The 7,671-nt window shown below is 47.8% G+C and overlaps 1 non-coding gene and 1 pseudogene across 1 annotated transcript; one reads left to right on the top strand and one right to left on the bottom strand.

Annotated features, from left to right (window-relative positions):
• Positions 1-319: 319 nt before the first annotated feature.
• LOC119923594 lies at positions 320-457 on the bottom strand. Its single transcript, XR_005448898.1, has one exon. It is a non-coding gene; the product is annotated as a small nucleolar RNA SNORA7 (small nucleolar RNA).
• A 4,212-nt stretch (positions 458-4,669) lies between these two features.
• Positions 4,670-5,563, top strand: LOC119923591 (annotated as a pseudogene).
• The last annotated feature ends 2,108 nt before the right edge of the window (positions 5,564-7,671 follow it).

Below are 7,671 nucleotides of genomic sequence, written 5' to 3'. Positions count from 1 at the left end.
TAGTACAGTGCTCTACATACAATAAATGCTCAATAAATACCATTAGTCGGTAGACAGGTTCTTAGTGTTAATAAGGAGAATGATGGTATTTGTTGTCTTGTCTTAAGCTGTCGAGTCGTCAACGACCCATAGCGATGTCATGGACGCGTCCCTCCCAGAACGCCCCACCTCCATCTGCAATCGTTCTGGTAGCTTACCCATAGAGTTTTCTTGGTTAAAATACGGAAGTGGTTTACCATTCCTTCCTTCCGCACAGTAAATTAGATCTCCGTCCTGGACTCTCTCTCATACTGCTGCTGCCCAGCACAGGGGAGTTTTGACTTGTAGCAGAATGCTTTCCACTTGCTAGCCACTTCCCAAGCTAGAAATGGAATGGATATGCTTCTGCTTGACTTTCCCTCCCATAGTCAAGACAGATAGAGTACTGGAAACTCTCCAGGTGCGACCCTGAGAGGGGATGGTATTTGTTAGGTGCTTACTTTGTGTCAAGCATTGTATTGAGCACTGGAGGACTTACAAGATAATCGGGTTATCTATTGTCCATAATCTATTGTTATCACTCTAGGTATCCATGAGAAGCAGTGTGGCCTGGTGGAAATGGAATGGACCTAGGAGCTAGAGGGCGTGGGTTCTAATTCTGATTGCCAGCTGTGTGACCTTGAGCATGTCAATTCACTTCTCCTGGCTTCGGTTTCCTCATGTGTAAAATGGGAATTCAATAACTCTTCTCCCTCCTACTCTTAAACTGTGAGCCTCATGTAGGACAGGGAATATGTCTTGAACTGATTATCTTGTGGTAGAGCCAGGATTAGAATCCAGTTCCTCTGACTCCCAGGCACGTGCTCTTTCCACTAGGCCACACTGCTTCTCTACAGTGCCACAGCACCTGGCACATAGTAAGCACTTAAATTAAATAATAATAACAATAATACTAAAGGTAAATTTGATTCATTCAATAGTATTTATTGAGTGCTTATTGTGTGCAGAGCACTGAACTAAGCGCTTGAGAAAGCACAATAGAACAATAAACAGACGCATTCCCTGCCCACAAGGAGCTTACAGTTTAGAGTGGGGGAGAAAGACATTAATACAAATGAATAAATTAAAGATATATACATAAGTACTGTAGGGATGGAAGTGGGGAAGAACAAAGGGAGAAAGTCAGGGTGATGCAGAAAGGAGTGGGAAAAGAGGAAGGGGGGGCTTAGTCAGGGAAGGCCTCCTGGAGGAGATGTGCCTTAAGTAAGGCTTTGAAGCGGGGAGAGTAATTGTCTGCTGGATTTGAGGAGGCAGGGCGTTCCAGGTCGGAGGCAGGACTTGGGCGAGGGGTCAGGGGTGAGATAGGTGAGATTGAGTCCCAGTAACAAGGTTAGCAGTAGAGGAGTGAAGTGTGTGGCCTGGGTTGTACTAAGAGAGAAGCAAGGTGAGGTCGGAGTGGGCAAGGTGATAGAGTGCTTTATCGCCAATTGTGAGGAGTTTTTGTTTGATGTCGAGGTGGATGGGCAACGGTTGGAGTTTTTTGAGGAGTGGTTGACATACCCTGAGCGTTTTTGTAGAAAAATGATCCAAGCAGCAGAGTGAAATATGGACTGGAGTGGGGAGAGGCAGGAGCCTGGGAGGTCAACAAGGAGGCTGATGCAGTAATCCAGGCAGGGTAGGATGAGTGATTGTATTAAGGTGGTAGCAGTTTGGGTGGAGGGGAAAGAGTGGATTTTAGCGATGTCGTGAAAGTGGGACCAACGGGATTTAGTTATGGATTGAATATGTGGGTTGAATGAGAGAGAGGAGTCAAAGATCACACCTAGGTTACGGGCTAGTGAGATAGGAAGGCTGGAGGTGCTCTCTACAGGGATGGGAAAGTCATGGGGAGGACAAGGTTTGCGTGGGAAGACAAGGAGTTCAGTTTTGGACTTGTTAAACCTGCGGGGCTGGGATGACACCCAAGGAGAGATGTCTTGAAAGCAAGATGAAATGTGAGACTGCAGAAAGGGAGAGAGATCAGGGCTGGAGATGTTGATTTGTGTATCATCCACATAGAGGTGGTAATTGAAGCCTTGGGACTGAATGAGTTCTCCAACTGAGTGGGTGTGGATGGAAAACCGAAGGAGACCCAGAACTGAACCTTGAGGGGCCCCCACAGTTAGGGGGTGGGAGGCAGAGGAAGAGCCCACATGAGATAAGAGGAGAACAAGGAGAAGGGGTTCAGGGGCGAGATAGGTGGGATCGAGGCCCAGTGAGAAAGTTAGCATTAGAGAAGCGAAGTGTGTTGTCTGGGTTGTAGTAGGAGAGAAGCAAGGTGAGGTAGGAGGGGGTACACAGAATTGGTGAAGTCAAGGTTAGATAACGTTTCCAGGATAAGGGGGTAGTCCACTCTGTCGAAGATGTCTGAGAGATCTAGGAGGATTAGATCGTTGGATTTGGCAATAAGTAGATCATTGTTGACCTTTGAGAGGACGATTTATGTGTAGTGAAGGGGGCAGAAGACAGATTGAAGAGAGTCAAGGAGAGAACCGGAGGAGAGGAATTTGAGACAGCGGGTGTAGGTAACTCACTCAAGAAGTTTGGTGAGAAGTGGTATGAGGGAGATGGGGAAATAGCTGGAGGGAGCCATGGGGTCAAGGGAAGGATTTTTTAGGACTGGGGTGACATGGGCACGTTTGAAAGCAGTGAAGAACCCAATGGAGAGCAAACTGTTGAAGATGGCTGTTAGGGAAGAAGGGAGGGGGCAAGAGTTTTGATAAGGTATGAAGGAATGTGGTTGGATGTGCAGGTGAAGGCTTTTGAACGGATGGCGTTTGAGCGGAGGCAGGAGATCTCCTCCAGAGATACTGCTGGGAAGGATGGGAAAGTTGAAGAGGGGACCGGAAAGGGGAGGAACTGAAGAGGGGTCGGGGAGATTTTAGGGAGCTCACATCTGACATTGTCAACTTTCTAAATAAAGTAGGTAGCCAGGTTATTAGTGGAAAGGGATGGGTGAGGTGGAGGGACAGGGGGCTTGAGGAGGGTGTTACCTGTCTGGAACAACTGGCTAGGATGATGGGCAAGAGTGCCAATAAGGGTGGAGAAATAATTCTACTGGACAGAGAAGAGGTCGGAGTTAAAGCATGCAAGGATAAACTTGAAATGGACGAAGTCGACCTACTATTTAGATTTCCACCAGTAGTGGCACGTGTGAATGAGGCTGACTGTGCAGGTTATCTAGGGCTGTGGGTTAGTGGTACGAGAACAATGAAGGGATAGGGGAGCAAGTGAGCTGAGATCCACAGAGAGGGTGGTGTTGAGAGCATCTATTTGGTCATGAAGGGAGAGTAGATTTGAGGTATGAAGGCTAAGTAGGGCATGGTGAGTTGAGAAAATTAGATGGGGTCAAAATATAGGAGGTGTCTGTGGGGGAATAGCACAGATTTATGGGGAGGAGGAGTGTGGGAGAGGAGGCAAGTGAAGAGGTTGTGGTCACATAGAGGGATTTGAGAGTTGGTGAGGGTAGAGATCATACAGTGGTTAGCAATGATGAAATAGACTGTCTGTCCAGGTTGGTGAGTGGGGGAGGTGGGGTGGAGCAGGAGGTCAGCGGAGTTGAGGAGTAATAGAAGGTGGTCAGCAGAAGGGTCATCAGGAATATCTGTTTCATATCATATTATGTTCTTCTAATGGTAATAAATAATAATTGTGATATTTGTTAAGTTTTTATCAATGGGTCAAGGACTATATATAGCCTTGGGATAAATGCAAGATAATTAGGTCAGACACAGTCTCCATCCAACATGAGGTTCACAGCCTAAGGAGGGAGAAGAACTATCAGATCCCCATTTTAAAGATGAGGAAACTGAGGCCCAGAGACTTCAAGGAACGGGCAGCTACAGGAATAGAATCCACGTCCTCCGACTCCCATGTTCATTCATTCATTCAATCGTATTTATTGAGCGCTTACTGTGTGCAGAGCACTGTACTAAGCGCTTGGGAAGTACAAGTCGGCAACGTATAGAGACGGTCCCTACCCAACAACGGGATCACAGTCTAGAAGGGGGAGACAGACAACAAAACATAACGTGTAGACAGATGTCAAAATAGTCAGAACAAATAGAATTGTAGCTATATGCACATCATGAACAAAATAAATAGAATAGTAAATATGTACAGGTAAAATAAATAGAGTAATAAATCTGTACAAATATATACAAGTGCTGAGGGGAGGGGAAGGAGGTAGGCAGGGGGCGTGGTGGGGAGGAGGAGAGAAAAAAGGGTGCTCAGTCTGGGAATGCCTCCTGGAGGAGGTGAGCTCTCAGTAGGGCTTTGAAGGGAGGAAGTGAGCTAGCTTGGCGGATGTGTGGATGGAGGGCATTCCAGGCCAGGGGAAGGACATGGGCCGAGGGTCGACGGCGGGACGGGTGAGAAAGAGGCCCAGTGAGGAGGTTAGCGGCAGAGGAGCGGAGGGTGTGGGCTAAGCTGTAGAAGGAGAGAAGGGAGCTGAGGTAGGAGGGGGTGAGGTGATGGAGAGCCTTGAAGCCGAGAGTGAGGAGTTTTTGCTAGATTCGTAAGTTGACAGGCAGCCACTGGAGATTTTTGAGGAGGGGGAGTAACATGCCCTGAGCTCTGTGCTCCGTGCCCTTTCTTACTGAAGTCTGATTCTCCTCTGTCCTCCAGGAAAACACAACGTCACCTTAAAAGCATGGGCAATAGCACGGCGGTGACAGAATTCCTTCTTCTGGGATTCTCTTAGGCCCGGGAGCTGCAGCTGTTCCACGCCGCTCTGTTCCTCCTGCTCTACCTGGCGGCCCTGATGGGGAATCGCCTCCCCCCGCCCCTGTACTTCTTTTTCAGGAACCTGTCCGTCCTCGACCTCTGCCTCATCTCCACCATTGTCCCCAAGTCCATCCTCAACTCCCTGACCAACAACAGATGCATCTCTTTCCCGGACTGTGTCCTCCAGGTGTTTTTCTTCGGATTTTCTGTCAGTTCTGAAATGGCCTCGCTCACGGCAGTGTTCCACGACTTCTACGTGGCCATTTGCTGCCCCCTGAGCTATGACATTATCATGAAACCAAGGACTTGTGGGAAGATGGCGGCTGCCTCCTGGCTCAGCGGGGCTCTCAATGGTCTCCTGCACACGGCTGCTTTCTTCTCCACATCTTTCTGTGGGTCCAAATTGATTCCTTCTTTTGTGACATCGCTCCACTCCAGAGACTCTCCTGCTCCGGAGGTTTCCACAGTGATCTGGGAGTCATTGCTTTCAACATGCTTATAGCATTCGGACTGCTTTGCCTCCATAATTCTATCTTACGTGCCCATCTTCTCGGCTGTGCTGAGGATGTGGTCCGCAACAGGCTGGGCCAAAACCTTCTTCTCCTGCCTGACCCACCTCGCCGTCGTGACTTTATTCGTCTTCCCAGCCCTGTTAGAATATTCCACCGCTATCGCCAAGACCCTATCCATTCTGGACCTGATAGGGTCCCTCTTCTAAAGCGTGGTGCCTCCCACCGTGAACCCCCTCATCTACAGCCTTAGGAAACGGGAAGTGAAGGGAGCAGTGAGAAAACTTGTCTGCAGATCGAAAATGATCTGAGACAGTCCCCTCCTCAGCTTTGCCATACCACATCTCCCTTTTTCAAAGCCCTAGTGGGTGGTCTTCAATGGAGTTGGCTGTGTGAATAACTATGTCCTTGTATTAGTCCTTGTGCTTAAATGCATGACAAGATAGATTGTGGTGATTCTTTGAAGACCCCAAAATTGGACAGGAATGCACAGAAAAGTCCCTCTTGCCTGTAAAATTCTTGAGGCTAGGATCGTGTCTACCAACTCTGTTGTATTGTATTTTCCCAAATTCTTAATACAGCGCTCTGTACACAGTAAACACTCAATAAGTATCATTGAATGATTAATTGACTGAAACTGCTTGAGGAGTGTGGCCGAGTGGAAAAAGCATGGTCCTGGGACTCAGAAGATCTGGGTTCTAATCCCGGCCTTGCCACCTGTCTACTGTCTGTGACCTAGTGCAAGTCACTCGACTTCTCTGTGCCTCAGTTGCCTCATCTGTAAGAAGGGGATTAAGACCGTGAGCTCCATATGGGACAGGGACTGTATCCAGTCCAATTAGTTTGCATCTACCCCAGAGCTTGGTACAGTGCCTGGCACACAGTAAGTGTTTAACAATAACCATAATTGTAATTATTATTAGTAGTCGTCATAGTTAAAAATACCATTAAAAAGGATTGACTGAAAATGCTAATTGATACAATCAATCAATCATATTTATTGAGTGCTTATTGTGTGCAGAGCACTGTACTAAGCTCATTGTGGGCAGGGAATATGTCTGCTTATTGTTATATTGTAATGATGATGATAATGATGGCATTTGTAAAGCACTTATGTGTCAGGCGGTGTTCTAAGCGCTGGTGCAGATACAAGGTCAGCAGGGTGTTCCACGTGGGGCTCACAGTATTACTCCTCATTTTACAGATGAGGTAACTGAGGCACAGAGTAGTTAAATGATTTGCCCAAAGTCACACAGGAGATAAGCGGTGGAGCTGGGATTAGAACCCACAACCTCTGACTCCCAGGTCCGTGCTCTTTCCAGTAAGCCACACTGAGTAGTAGTCATAGTTAACAAATACCATTAAAACATGATTTAAAATAATAATAATAATAACAATGATGGCATTTATTAAGCGCTTACTATGTGCAAAGCACTGTTCTAAGCGCTGGAGAGGTTACAAGGTGATCGGGTTGTCCCACGTGGGGCTCACAGTTTTAATCCCCATTTTACAGATGAGGGAACTGAGGCCCAGAGAAGTGAAGTGACTCGCCCAAAGTCACACAGCTGACAATTGGCCGAGCTGGGATTTGAACCCATGACCTCTGACTCCAAAGCGCAGGCTCTTTTCCACAGAGCCACGCTGCTTCTCTATTGATTGATCAATTGATTTGATTTGATCGATCAAACTACTGATTGATAATACCCACAGGAGGCTCACAGAATAAGTAGGAGGATTTAATCCCCATTTTACAGATGAGGTAGCTGAGGCCCAGGGAAGTGAAGTGACTTGCCCCAGGTGCCGCTGCAGTTCAGTGGCAGAGCCGGGATTAGAACCCAGATCCTCTGACACTCAGGCCTGCGCTTTTTCCATTAGGCCGCACTGCTTCTCATTAGGCCACACTGGCACAACAATGTCACATTTCTAGATTTTGGGGAATGTAGTTGAATTCCTGGACTTCAGGACACCTGGGGATCTAAGCCAGCAGGGACCAAGAAGCTTGCATCACCTCCCTCCTTCCCTCACCCAAGCAGGGCCACCCAGAAGGAAATTTTACCCAATCTTGTCTCTTGGGCCATCCACAAGGGACACCCCACACCCCCACTTTGCTTCCCAAATCTCATCTCCAAAGGCCTTCAAAGGACCACGTAGAAGGTTGATTTCTTTCCCATCCAAGTCCCTGCAGCTGGCTGGTTGTGAGCAGGGAACGAGTCTGCCAACTCTGTTGCACTGGACTCTCCCAAGCACTTAGTACAGTGCTCTGCACCCAATAGGTGCTCAATAAATGCCTTCGATTGGCTGATGAGAAAGACTTCCAGGCTCCCAATTCCTTGGCCTCCAGTCTCTCCAAAACACTCTGACCTAACTCTGACACACTCTGACCCTCTCTTGACCCCACCTCACCTTCTAGTTATCGCCC

The sequence above is a fragment of the Tachyglossus aculeatus genome, unplaced genomic scaffold (genome assembly GCF_015852505.1).
Source record: "Tachyglossus aculeatus isolate mTacAcu1 unplaced genomic scaffold, mTacAcu1.pri scaffold_200_arrow_ctg1, whole genome shotgun sequence".
Lineage (NCBI taxonomy): Eukaryota > Metazoa > Chordata > Mammalia > Monotremata > Tachyglossidae > Tachyglossus > Tachyglossus aculeatus.
The sequence above is the reverse complement of the archived record's forward strand: the minus strand, read 5'-3'. Positions and strand labels throughout refer to the sequence as shown.